General features: G+C 31.0%; 1 protein-coding gene and 1 long non-coding RNA gene across 2 annotated transcripts in view; both read left to right on the forward strand.

Annotated features, from left to right (window-relative positions):
* The window catches only part of LOC145937416 (uncharacterized), an 80,490-nt gene that overhangs the window by 34,504 nt on the left and 30,310 nt on the right, over positions 1-15,676 (forward strand). The window lies entirely within an intron of this gene.
* Positions 5,477-13,866, forward strand: LOC145937467 (uncharacterized). Its single transcript, XR_014425560.1, has 3 exons — positions 5,477-5,898; positions 8,711-9,628; positions 12,692-13,866. It is a non-coding gene; the product is annotated as an uncharacterized LOC145937467 (long non-coding RNA).

Raw genomic sequence — 15,676 nt, forward strand, 5'->3', positions numbered from 1 at the left:
CGTTTCTCTTTTCTTTTCCAAGTAAATCCAAGACATGACTGTGACATATCATAATTAAGGATCGTATCGTTCGTTAACATAGAATTGATGACATCACATTTCTTAAATTTAATTGGAAGAAAACATTGGAGAACGTACAATAATTATTGTTACAATAATTTTTTTATAATATGTATAATAATAATAATAATAGAGAGAAAGAGATCAACATATATATCTTATTATTCCTTATAATATTCTGCGATTTTTTAAAGAACATATCAGAATTTATTCCTTCGAAATGACTTTTTAAATTGGATTGGTATGTTAAACTCTATTATCAGTATAAATAATAGGATACGATAAAAAGAGGAAACAAAAAATATGATACGAAAGGTATATATGAATTTGTGTGCATTGCTTTAAATCATTTAAAATTATTTAAAATCCATATAATATTTCACAACATTTTTTGATAATTATAATCTATGACCGCTTTATCTGACTTCCGCAGCAAATACGGTGCTAAAAATACCTCTCTTTGATCATTAAATTATATGCTTAATGTCTAGCGTTATTGGAGAAAAAAAAAAAAAAAACTGCGTTGGCAGAAAGTTTTCAGCCGAGTGTTGCGCTGTTTCAAGTTTTCACGAAATCTGCTATTATATCGCGAGCGTCTTATGTATATTTTTGGGTTATATAAGCTTCACTTAGTGCACTGAAATGATGAGGGATATCAGCAGCGGGCTCAACTGTTTCCCGAACTTTTTGCGATACTTTCGCTCATCTGGACAGTCATGCTAACGAGATAACTTTTGCGAGGAGAAATAACGGTATTTAATCCTTTAATTGCGAAAGTTATAATACCATAAATTCCGTATCCACCGCTTGTTTCAATAAATGCTTGCTCATTTATTAGGAACTTTAATTGGTATTAGATATCGAAATGTATTACACTCAATGTATATATTATACGAAATGTGTATAATGTGTGTCGATCTCCTTTTTTTTTTTTTTTTTTTTATTATAAAACAATAAATGGGGCAATAATTGTTTTACGTTCTTCGATAATTTTATAAAGCAATATTTATATATTTGTTTCACTTTTCAAGCTGGCGATTAAAGTATAATTATGTAAAAACATTTTAATACGCTTGACCGAATTTTCCAGGCATACATTTTTTCATTTATATTTTGTGCGAGATGTACATTTTAAAATTATATTATATACGTTAGAGAAAGATACTGTTCGTGTTTTCCTCGCAAATGTTGTAGAACGTTTAACATTGCTATTATTTGCAATATCGCGAAGGGATGATCAATGACTGATGGATGATAAAACCATATGTCTTCATTCTCCCCACAAATAATTGAGAAATAATGTTTCTCGATTGCATGCATTTTACAAAACTGAACTACATTTCGCTCATTTTTCTTGCATTTGAGTGCTAATCAATCGCATTAAAAATACGATTGCGGATGATTAATGTCTGCAGAACTTTCTCGGACCTCGTGGAACTAAAGTCATTTGTAGTTAAGGTAGGAATAAATTTTCTTTCTCCTTGTCTCCCCTCTCTCTCCGTATTAGATAGGATTACAATCTAGAGAGAAAGAGAGAGGAAAAAGTTGCGATTGCCGATCCAGACTTAATTTACACCGTTATTGCAAAATCGTACCTCCATCAATTCTTTTGACATAAGGAAGGAAATGAAAGATTCCCTCAAATTCGTTACCCTTTTTCAGCATAATGGAACCGTTTCATTGCTCGTGCTCGTGCTATTCCCGGCTTCATTTCGTGTAAATCACGGAATTTCCACGGCGGCTATACTATTTGCACCCTATCGCCATACTAAACCGTCCCGAAGTGTCCCGCGAAATTATATACGTTTTCGCCGGACGAAAATTCCCCGGGTCGGCTCTGACCCGAACGTCGACATCGCGTCGTCCTTTGGCGGCCTTAAAGATGACTACGGGGCTATCTGCGTATCCGAGGATCCGGGGTGAGTTTACGGCGGCCGTAAAAGCGAGATTTACGCCGAGCTGTAAACGCCGAACGGGGGCGAGCCTGGTCTAAGGGGACGCGCTTATACTTTGTACCGGGGCGCGATGTTCTCTCGATAGAACAGATACTTTCCCAGGCCCAAACTAGCGCGATAGAGCGAGTACGTATACTCGCCCCGGAAATTCCCTCCCAGCGAGAAAGCGGTCGCTTTCATGTATTATAAAGTTTTCAATGAGAATTGCGACAGTATAACTTCACGACGGCGATCGTCCGTAATTGCATTTCGACAATCGTGGCCTGTGTGACAGCGATTTGGAATCTTTACTCAATATCCCTCCACATGTCATCTCTTTTTCCTTATAGGTATATATAAATAAATATTTATATATGTTATATAATATTATATTATAAATATAAATATTATAATATTATAATTATATATATAAATAAATATTTATGTATATATATATATATATATATATATATATAATAAGAGAATTTAAAGAAATGTGAAAAGTACCTATAATAGTAGTGATACTTAAAATTTTTCGCATATATTTATTTATTATCCCATTATTTTTAGTTCCTCTTAAGAACCCATAATCCTTATTACAATAAAAGGGATATATAATGAAATGACGACGCACAAAACTAATTGCGTCGTGAATTATTATTTAAAGCGAAATAATTACACAGTAAGTGGAAGAAAATAGAACTCATTTATCCTAAAAGAAAAAACAATAAAAATTACACACTAATAATCAAATTTATAATATTTTTTAAACATAATATTTCTTCTACTTAATAAACGTGACTTTTTATAATCGATTATTAAAATTATAGGTCTAAAATAAAAAGGACGCAATAATGTATTTATAATATGCATTTATAATATAACTTTTGTTTAATATAAATATTTAATATAAATATTTATATTTACATATAATATAATTTATATATGCATTTATTATATAAATTATGTTTAGATAGGTGTAATATCTACTAAAATCTTGGATCTTTGTCTGCAATACAATCTCATTGCGAAGCTTTAAATAAAAAATTGATGTTAGCCATATTATCATGCTAAAATTTTTATTTTTTAATTTGATTAACTAATTGTCGCATATAGAAATTCATATGGCACTAAAAATGTAACGTGCCATATAAATTAAGATTATTTTTTCGCAAAGAGAAACATTTTATATTTATCTAAGTTCAGCTGATTAGAGTTTTCAATTTTTCATTTTCTATTTAATTTCGAAATTTCTCCCATAATTGATTAGCAAATATATTTTGTCACATGTTTTACTTGCTATTCAATTTAACTGTACCTATATACGTTGATGCATTTCTTGGATGGAGTTATCTGTACGCGGCTCTCTTCAGAGATTATAGCAATGCTACGAGCGAATAGGAGGCTTTGTTCTCTCTTGCGTAACGGAACATGTATTGTACTTTGGCTTTGGCAACAAGTAACGTCAGGCAATTCCATTCTCTCTCATTAATGACTGCACAAATACGTAGATCTCGGCCGGAATTTCGTTTGAAGTTTATCTATGCTTATAAAAAGACGATAAAAGTCTCGATGCTCCCTCGGATGACATATACGACATATATTTTTCAATTTTCCTGGTCCATATTTATTTATTTTCCTCTCCATTCGTGCATTATGCGATTCATACAAATTTGTACAGGGAGAGAAAGAGAGAGAAATAATGCATAATACATAGATTCAGATTGTCACAAGATTGCTCCGTTTTTTAAAAAATACGAGACCAGGGAAAAAATTGTACAAATTAATTGTTTTGCATATTTTATTACTTTTCTCTGTACGTTGTGTCGTTTCGCGACTAGCATTAAGTCGACAAATTCCCGGAGAAAGTGTTTGCGCGAGTTGGGGGGCAAGTATTGTATTATTATGCGCGACAGATTCATCCCGAGTGCTGGCGGGCAAATAATTACGAGCGGCTAATTAATAACGAGCGATGCGCGCTTGTTATACAATCGCATAGTGTGATACAATTTTGTTTGATTAATACGGGTCTTGCACACAGAGTGGTGCGCATTGAGAACGCAAGATTATATCCCTCTCCCCGGGAAAAGGGTAGGAAAGGGGGTGGGAACGACGAAATTGGTTGGAGAAACAAAATAATCACGATGATGATGCACGGTAATTCCGTACAATTTCGCCAGACCACCATTAACGATATTGCGAATGCGACAGATCGATGCGAATTCGATAGAATCTCGTTAAAATTGCATTGAGTGGCTGAACAGTGCGGTGTATACAAATACCTACTGTGTAATTATTTCGCTCTAAATAATAATTCACGATGCAATTAGTTTTGCGTTGTCATTTTATTATATCCCCGGTTTGTTGCAATAAGGATTCTGGATTCTTAAGAGGAACTAAAAATGACGAGATAATATAAATACGAAATTTTAAATATCGCTACTTTGATCTCGGTATTTTTTTACATTTTCTATCATTTATTTATATATACTTTATTAGAATTTATAAATAATAATTTATATATTTATATGTGTGTATATATATATATATTTACATGTGTTTATATATATTTATATTTAATAATTTATATTTAATAATTATGTAATATGCATACATACATAATATGTAATAATAATATGAATTATATATAATTCTATATAGGTAATTATATTATAAACAATATACTTAACTTTATAAGAAATATTTTGTAGTTTGTGAGGATTTTACACATGTATTATAATTAATATATTTTATTTTTAATATTTATTCGTTAAGGATATTTTATATACAATATAATATCCTTACAATATCGAGAAATATTAAAAAATACATAGGTAATTATATTATAAACAATATACTTAACTCTATAAGAAATATTTTGTAGTTTGTGAGGATTTTACACATGTATTATAATTAATATATTTTATTTTTAATATTTATTCGTTAAGGATATTTTATATACAATATAATATCCTTATAATATCGAGAAATATTAAAAATACATATGTAAAAAAATTCTTACAAACTAAAAATATTTCTTACGGAATTAAATATATGTTGTTTTTTATAAAAATAAAATTAAACACGATATTTAAAAGTCTCAGAGAATCAAGGAAATATATTAGTCATAAATGGCAAAAATGAGAGAGAAAGAGAAAAACAAGAACTTTTAATATCTCGTATATTTAATATCCCGAGTTCGTAAGTCCATAAATCGTCGCGCGTAGGGAGGGTGTGGATCAAATAGTTAATATCGGCCTTAATTTCGGCTGTGCCAACACATGATATCGCTCTCTGTAAACGTAACCGCGTTAAGATCGTCCCGCGTACAGTCTCGACTCTCGATAGCGGCTCGCGCGCCGCCGCTGGATGAGGAGAATCGGGTGGAAGGGTGTCCCGGATGGGTGATGGGGTGCAGAGAGAGAGAGAGGGGTGGTTGGTTTTGCCGCATATAGGGTCGCGGATATTCGACGCCACGGCAGTAAGCGCCGCGACGTCCATCGGGGACGCGTCATACGGCGTGCGCACGTGGAAACTCGTGTCACGTGGCTATCGAAAACGCAACTCTCGATACTCGTGGATATGAAAATGATCGGAAGCCTGTAAGGGTTGAAAAGCAAGAGAGAGCCGAAACGTTAACTAATCCAATTTTCTAGTCGGAAATGGGCAAAGAAACTTTGTCAAATTGGGAAGAATTTTTTCTTCCCAAAGATATGCATTTGTTTTGACTCATTTCTCGATTAATTGGCCAATAATTGAAATGATACGCGATTCAAGTGATTTTTTTTTACTGGCTTACGAATAAATAAATTGTTTGAAAGTTATCCGATTGACGTTGACATCTGACTGTATCCATGACAAATGTGATTGTCAGTGGCAATAGATTGTTATGAGTGTCAGAGAGGTACGCTATGTGTTCAAGTTTGTTAACTTTTTCCTAAAATGAGATTTTATGACAAGCAATATTAATCAAAAAGCGTATATGAAATCATACAAAGTGTGCTATCGTTATTTATAAAAAAATACATTATATATAATCTATCATTTATATATGTATTAAAATATTTTTAGTTGTAATTATACAAAGATCGAATAAGGCTTAATAAGAAATTTTTCGAAATAATCTTTGTTTAATGCTTATTTGTATAATTTGTATAATTTGTATAATTTTCTGTATTTGATGCTGAATTTTGTTTAATAAAATACAACCAATTTATTTAAATAGAAAATTATATAAGTTGACTTTATGTTGTGTCAATAAAATAATTAAAACGTCTAATTTCTGTATAAACTTTTTGCGAGCTGCTTATTTTTTCCGCATGTATGAAATGTGAATTTAGTTTTGTGGAAGACGAGAAAAAAGATAGCGAATTTAGCTATCTCTAGTTAACGTAGCTATCGAAAAGGTTCTCGCAATAGTGTTCTTCGTCTTTCTCGAGAGCCTTAGTAAACATTTTGCATAATGCAACCGCAACGAGATTAGCCGGCGCAATTAAGAATCAAATTGAATGAACCCTCGAAATGTTGAAACCCCTTTAGAACACGTGACAGAACAGTTTCGTGTCAGTCTGAGAATGATCATCGAAACAGTAACTGATGCTTTTCCAGAAAACATCACTTACAATTAGTTACGAATTAAATGAGATTAATTATATGAAAATTATAATATGCGTTTCTAGGAAGAAACATGTAAATATGCATGAATAATAATAATAATAATAATAATATAGAAAAATTATTTCTCAACATTTATAAGTTTCTTTATAAAAAGTAGTATTAAAAATAATTAAACAATGCGCGCTTTAAATTAATTCTGACATTTTTCGAATTTTTCATCTTCCGCATATGATATAAAATAATTGAAAATGAGACTGAAGAAAATTCAGAAATATAATCTAAAATAAGATTTTGCGCGCGTTTTTTCATATCAAAATTTTTATTGTATAAATAATTTTAAAATACATTGCGGCTTTATTGGACTTAATTTTTGACATCGTTATAAGTTTCCATCGTCATAGAACAATTCTGTTATGTGTAAAGTCACAATTTAAAATTGGGACATACAGTTTAATGCAAGTAACTCGATATGAACTAATAAAACGGAAACTGAAAATGTATTAATACTCGAGAATATCGAGAGTGGAACCGATAAGTTCTCATAATATTATTTCCAGGTCGTATGAACTGACAATGAGCTTAAACAACACGTAAATAGAGTCACGAAACTCGAATCGAGCGTCACTCACTTATTAACACTGATTCTTTTAGTTGGCTCTTCCGAAGCATAATGATCAAAATAGCACTTTGTTGTGGAAACTGGCGAAACCTGCAACAAAAGCGATTTTTATTAGATACACTCTCTTCATCTGTCATCAGGATTATAAAGTAATATGAAAAATGTAGCAAAGTACGCGAAAAAAAAGGGAGATGAAAATTGAAATTGCAAAAATAAAAAATTTCTTTTATAAAACAGCAAGCCTATTCTAAACGTTGAGATGTTAGCGAAATTTTCAATTAAAATTAAAAATTTTGAATTTCACAATTCGCTTTTATTTATATAAATAAAACTGTAACGAGAATTCTTTGAAATGTTGAATGATAAAATAATAGTCAATGTATTTCTTATTACGAGTTCTTTTTATAAATTCGTACGTAAAGGAGAAATGATTTAAACTTTGTCTACTTGAATTATATATCTATATTTCTCATATTTTAATTTTTTATTCACTAGAAAGATCATTCAATAAATAAAAAATGATCAATTTGTCCTCTTGTTCGCTCAACTATACATAATGAATAATTATGATGCGTTCTCGCGTAACTCGAGTACACATCGAGTTTCGAGGAGTCGAGGTCAACGTCAAGCGAGACAAAGTTATACGAGAACTTTTCTCCCATGTCAGCAAAAGCGAAACGAATACGTTCGACAACGTAACAAAAGAAAAAGGCAACGGATCACCGTAGCGGTGTTTTTTCAATGCAAAATAGGCGTAATTTGTAATTTAAAATTGCCCTAAACGCTCCATGCAAAAAAAAAAAAAAAAAAAAAAACGTAACACGCGGTTTATTTTACGTATATGTATAAGAACGACAGTGTAACTCTACGACTGACTTTAAAAGCGAAATTTAATTCATTTCTGCGGGCCTCCGCAGATCGGAAACTTTTCACTCGGATCCGCCTCTCCTCCTCTTCCCCCCCTTTCTGTTGTGGAAGGCGAGAGAAGCCCGATTCGCTTCTCTTTCGAATTCGTGCTGCATTATTCATAGAGTCGGGCAATTACAATTTCCTCGGTCGTGCGAAAGAGAATTAAAAGCGATCCCGACTGTTTCATCGACTTGCCGCGATCGACTCGGATCGACGTGCAAATTAATGGCTGTGTTACTCAATTGCGCGGTGCGAGGCAAAAAAAAAGGTGAAAAAATTTGTCCTTTCACAACAGGGTGAATAGCATTATGCGAAACTGTTTTCAGTGTATTAAAAATTTGTGTGTACAATAATAAGTATATGTAATAATTTATTTTATATTTTACAACGTTCTGACAATTTAATTATTATTTAAACAAACTTTTTATTTTTTGCTTATATTTATTTGAGATTTTTATTAAGGAAGAAACACACATCTCTCACTTGGGATTTGTATAATATTGCTTGTTATCTCACTTAAATTGTCTTCTACAGTTGAGTAAATGTTTAACATTTCCTCCTTTACTTTTAGATACCGCGATAATCGATCTGCGTAATTTTAGATGATTACCTGAGCTTGCGTTGTTTTCTATAACAAAGAGAACTCAAACTAAAATTGTTATACAACGTTAGACACTAGGCAAAATACTAAATACATCTTTATAAAAATGTTTCCTATTCGCATATTCGAAACCGATGCTCCGATTTAAAAATGACGAGTGCAACCGCAAGGAAAATGATCAGCAGAATATGCCGTTAAGGATAGAAGGTTACAAAAATCTTCATAATGATCAGCAAGTCCGATCGGGAAGAGATTCACATCGGCGATCATCATAGAAATGCGACGATGCTGATCCGTGAGAAGAGACTCGGAGCCGGAAGTACGTCGGAGTGTATCGAGAGAACTGTTGAAACTTCGAAGAGTGTCTCGTACGACTTGAAAAGAAACGGAGCAGATCATGATCTAGCGTTCGGCGAAGGATAGGACCTTGTTTCGCATCGCGGTTTCTTAAAGAAACTTTCCTTCCTCAAACTTTCCGTCTCGAATATCTTCGTTCCAGAACTTGTCGCGGCCTCTTCGATTGAAATTAAGAATGAGACACGTGGCGATATTATGGGACACTTCGAGAACTGTTTAGAGAACGGCTTATCCAGGCGGACGTCCAAGAGGTCCTGCGAGAAGGCGTCGCGTCGTCTGAGGTCTCTGATCGCCAAGGCCGGAAGGTGGGGTCTGACGACCGGGGAGGTCGCCGAACTTGCGGCGATAAAGAGACTGGTACCTAATCGCGTCACCCCGAGCTCGGCCGCGCGAACGACCTTGGCTATGATCCTTCTGCTTCTCGGCGGCGGCATCGTCCTCGCGTACATCTGCGCACCCTGCATCACCAGGAACAGTACGTGAGGAATCCGCGACGCGCGAAATTCGCTAGAGAATCGTTGCCGCAAATAGGTATATACCTATAATAAGTATTAGGTAGATATACATATAACAGGTATCAAATACGCAGAGAGAATTTTCTCTTAGAATTTACCCTGAAAATTATGGTAATTGTGGGAAAATATGGTGTGGAAAGAATTTTAAAAATATGTTTGATTAATTTTACCATACTTTTAGTAAAATTAATTATATTTTATTATGATAGATATTATTTTTTATTGTGATAAATATTAATCAGAGAAATTCTCATAAAATTTTTTCCATACCATATTGTCCCACAATTACCATGATTTTCAGGAAAATTCACTCTGTGTATATATGTATGTATATAAATTTTTATAAAAAATTAAGAATCTAAAAAGAAAAAGAAAAAAAATTTAAATAAAAATTTTTATGTAAAATGATATATTAATATATAAATAATTTATATATAATATATATAAAATAATTAAAAAATATATATATATACAATGTATATATATTATGACATTAAAATATTTAGAAAAAGTAAAAAATAATTATATATTTTCGGAAGCATCAATTAATAATGAAATCTCTCGAAAATTCGAATATTTTAATATTACTGCGAAAAATACGGAATATAATTTAATTTATTAAAAAATGTATTATCTTTCTTATTAAATATGAAATAGGTTCATTGAATAATTGATAAATAATTGATAAATTTCTTAATGTGCTCTATGCTCTGATTTTTCATATGTATTACATTTTTTAAATTATTACTATTATTATTAACTTTTTTGATAAAAAAGAAAAGTTCTAAAAATAGTTGAAAATGTTATTACGTACTTTGCAATGCCTACATTTTTCATATTATTTTATTAATTCTGAATCATTTAATAGCTTTTTAAATTTTTCCAAAAATAAAAATAAGGTGAATAAAGAGAGAATACAGAGAGACAAATAAATCTCTTTTATTATTTTTGAATCAATAAAATTACGAGCTAAAAGAGATATAAGCAAATGTAATTTAAGAATTTTCACCTTTCTGTATAGATATTTATAATCAAAAGATATATTAAAATCATGTATATGTTTATTCAATGATGCATATATGTTTATAAAAATGTTACTATGCAAAGAAATAAAATATCCCTTTACACGCACATGCGCACACTTTGCACGAAAAACGCGGCAAATAAAAGAAGTTTTAGTCAATTATTACATTGCATATTATATGTTTACATGCATTATGAACAAATAATAGCGTCTCTAACGGAGCTGATTCGTAGAAATCATCGCGCGTTTTATATACGGTAAATTAATGAAGGCTTTTGTAGCTGCAGATTTATGCTTTGTAGTAAATTTCCATTGTGTCACGCTTAATACAACCGTTGAAAGCCATTATGATCAACTACAATGACCAATTTTATACAAAGCGCAGTTTTGTAATGCCTGCGGCTTAAAATCAAAGCCATGTAGAAATATGACGTATAATCATGCAAAACACATTCGATACTATTTTCATATGCGATTACGCAGATAGTTGGATCGAAAAATTTCAAGCACAAAAGTTGAAATTATATTATAACTTGGAGTCGAAATTTTTTATGTTACGGTCACACAAAAAAATGTACCTTGCGCCAAATGTCGTGCTGTCATTGTTATACAAATGAACGCAGAGATTTGTTTTTTTACAAAATTCGCGCGCATTGAAAAATTATCTTGATTTTGAACTTTGATTTTAAGGATTCTATCCGTATATATTTTTTTTTAAATTTATATATTTAATTTATTATATATACTATATATTTGATTTATTATATATATATAAAATTAATAATTTGAAAAGATTCTGATATATTATATAAATTAAGTATGAAAAGAGCTAATAAGAGCCATCCACGGATATAAGATGTCACACAAAGTTGTTTTTAAATTCTTCTCTAATTATATTTTGGATCGAAATGTTCAAAATAAAATTTTTTGATATTATAATATTTATTATAATATAAATTATTATAATATAAACAATTCTTGTAAAAAAAATATATATATATAGTTTGCCGTATATGCGTTCTAATTGTCCGCACCATTGCCTTCGTAAATTTCTAATTTAGATCGGATTTAAACGCGTCCGATCGCTCGCATAGTTATACAATACCTCCGGTACGGTTTGGCGCGTTTCAATTATTTTACACAGCCGGGCGAATTTACATAACGGAATAGCTCGCGGTAGCCCGCGAGCTTCATTATTTATCCACATCAATCAGTTAAAAAACGTCCATCAGCTCGATGGGGAAACGGAGCGACTCGCGCGATGTATTATTTTTTCCAACGATCGAATGCTTTGTTTTTTTCGAGTCAAGTTAAGGAGAAAAATTCTCCACATCACGACGCAGTAATTAACCGGAGCATTATTTTCCATCAAATAACATAGCAAGTCGTCATAATATACGAATTTTTCTTTTTTTCTTTTTTTTTTGCCAGAAATCGTGTTTCAAGAGAGAAATTTCTCCAGATTGGAAATCAGGAATATGTCCACTGATTGTAATTAGAGGAAAAATTTTGTCGCGAACAAAACACCCACTTATTACAGTTGACGATCCGTGTCATTTGCGGCATATTATGTTAGTTCCTTATTACGTAGACGTAAACTGAGAAAGCTCACTAAAGTAACCGTGTATATTCATACGCCGAAACTTCCTAATTCTATTTAATGCCGAAATATTATCGGAAATTTACATAAAGTCTAACAAGCAGTTCGGAGATCTCTAACTCTTCGACTTAGAAAAGCCGTAACATAAATTTTAGCGCATACTGCACAGCTTTAAAAAGTGCACGTATAAATTCGTGAAAAGTGCTGTGCGTGTAAATATAACAGGTGTATTTTATGTAATTAAAATTTGTTATATATTTTTCGTGGAAAATAATGAAAAGAGAGAATCGATTCTATTCCTCCAAACTATATGTAAATTTATTTTACATTCGCTCGTGTATGCAATGAAATGTAATAAAACATATGCATGCAAAAAAGCGACTTTTCACATTCGAAAAAATATATAGAAATTGCAGTTCCCTAATTTAATATTTAATCTGTTAATTGTGTTACAGAGATTGTCGATGTGTGGCGAGCAAAATACACATAAAGGCAATGCCGAATATATGGAGCATATATAATATATGTACACAGAAATATTTATAAGATTTTCTTAATTCTAGCGTGTACAATAAATAAGCAATCTGCGCGTGTATATCGTGAAAATTTATCGCAAAGTTATTTATCACGAATTGCATGCGAGAGAGCCGAGTAAGAATAAGGAGAAACAACGTAATTGAAACGTATTTTTTTTATACGACATACATAGATAAGAACAATAATAACATAATGTCTCGAATTTATAAATCGATTGAAAAAATACTGTTGCTTTTAATCTACATTTTTTCCTGATATTATCAGCGAAATATGTTTAAGCAAATCCACATTAAATAAGCCAAAAAAATGTAAAATTAGCGATTTTAATTTTGACGTAACGTCTTACGTTGACATTTAAACTTGCGATACACAAAATGTCAAAATATGCACGAAGATGATTTTTGTGTACGTCACAGGGAATGAATTGTTAAAAAAAATCTGATGGCTAAAATATTACTCTAAGAGTGTAAGAGTTCTGAAATGTTACATCGAAGAAAACGTGTAAATCTTACTTTTTTATACGAGCAAATAAATATTTAGCGATGTACGTTCGATAATTGATAATGCTGTATTATAATCACTGGACAAATTTTGCGAAATTGTTATTTTACAATATTTCTGTCGTAATTTCTCTTGTAATTATGTAAGCAGTTACACCGAAGAAGTCAGAATTTTATCAAGATCCAAAGGTCGATATAAATAATTCTTGTACACTTTACATTTATATTTAAGCACGCATATACAATTATAATCATTTTAGCAACATGAATATCTGATTCATATTGCTTGTTTATAGTCTCACATTTTCTTTTTCTACACATGTGTCAGTCAGCAATTATGTCATTCTCGTAAAGCGTAGGACACAAATCTTTACTGAAGAGAAATAAAAATTTATATATGTATAAAGAGTAATTGTGTGCAGTTTATATTATGTATATAATGTAAATGTTTTAATAGAAATCTCTCTTTCTCTCTTTACGATTTTTGTATCGTTTAATCGGATATATTTCTTCTACTAGAAACGTTTCGTATGTGATGCTCTGAAAAGTTCACACAAAATTGCACACATTTAATTTTCATTAATATTTTAATACGCCTGCTAATTTATATTAATAAACACAATAATATGTGTAAAATGTATAACAATTTTGAATAAACATTTATTACATATTTGGCATATATATATTATATAATATATATAATTGAATATAATATTATATATAATATTATATAATTATATATAATTGAAATTTTAATATCTAGAAAAATCGGATTTATAGAATTTTTTCTCTATCTCTTTTAAATGCTTTATGCACGCAAGATTGAGAGAGTGAAATAAGCGCACAATTTAAGAGTTATTTATCTAATTTGTGTAAACTTGTTTTATTTAATAAGAATTTGATGAATTTAAATTTTTATAAATTATTAATCTTGCCTTTATTCATACAAATTAAAATACTTTTAAAATTTTAAGTGATCATTTTCAACATTCTTTTTGAATGATTTCTATGCTTTGCTGTTGACAATTTATATATATGCATGATACTGTGATCTCAGATCTATTTCAGCCTTTTGAAGAGCTCAATAAAAAAATTTCATTACTTGACATCAAGCTCAATAAATATTTAATTAAATGTCTATGAGAAAATTAACATCGTGTCAACTAATTAATTCAGTAAGATTCCTGTTTTTACGATGATAGAAAAAAAGTTTATCATTGCAAAAAATAAATAAGTTTTTTTTTTTTAAATAAAAAACAAGTTAAGAATTAATGCGGCGCATCTCTTGCGATCCTGTTATAACGCTGATCGAGAAACGAGCATTTCTGAAACTTTCTTCAGCTTCTACACGTAGATATTTTATGTAGAGTTTGATTAAATTTTAAGTTAATCAAAATCTATGTAAAATATGCGCGGAACAACAAAGTCTATTTTATATGAGACGAACGAACAGAATGAAAATCAATACTTTGATGTGTTTCAAAGTAATTTCTAGAAGTAAAAAACCATTAAATTCGAAGATAATTACGAGCTGAATAGTGCGCGATATCGATTTCTTTTACTTTCCGTTAAGCACAGTTGAATGAATTTACTTCGAGCGATCAGAGAGAGTTAAAACAATTATTCCTGGCGCTGTCGAGCGAGCGATAAGGGTCGATTAATAAAATTTCGATTCAGAACTTCAAGCGCCAATCCGGGCGATATATTATTCCCCGATTGATGGAAATACTAGGTTGATTGACCGAGGTCATCGAAGAAGAGTTTCCGTCTCGCTCTATTCGCGTGTATTCGTCGAACTGAATAGATTACCCTTTCCTTCCGCTGTTCTTTTCCATTAAAACGGTGATTTTCGCACATCTATTCTTCTATTAGATTAAATATGCATCACCGGCATCAAAAGTCACCTAAGGAACCTCTTGATGAATTTGAAGTTAATTCCATTCTTACCAACAATTTGATTGAAGATCTTTCTCTCACTCTTCCATCTTCTTCGTGTTTCAGTAATTTTACCTGGAAGTTAAATTTCCTTAAAATAAATCTCTATAATTCTTTCATTTATTTATCGAAGTTCGAATATACTCCTTCTCTCGGTGCCTTAATTTTTCATTACATTTCTCCGATAACGAGATAAAATGGACTTGAGAAATTTCGAAAATGCAAATAAGGTGGACAGAATAGAGAAAGGAAATTCAAATATTTTTTTGTATTATAAATTTATTATAAATAATTAAAATAAATATATATTTTATTATAAATGTTTTTTTTATTAAAAATATATAAATCTTGATATGAATTAGACGTGTGTGTAATATGTCGTTTTGTCGATCTGTCTAATTACACATACATATATATGGATAATGCGAATCAAGTTTTAGTTGATAAATTTCGGGACGACAACCCTCT

The sequence above is a fragment of the Prenolepis imparis genome, unplaced genomic scaffold (assembly GCF_030444845.1).
Source record: "Prenolepis imparis isolate NDT839.2.m4 unplaced genomic scaffold, iyPreImpa1.0 SCAF_6, whole genome shotgun sequence".
Taxonomy (NCBI): Eukaryota; Metazoa; Arthropoda; class Insecta; order Hymenoptera; family Formicidae; genus Prenolepis; species Prenolepis imparis.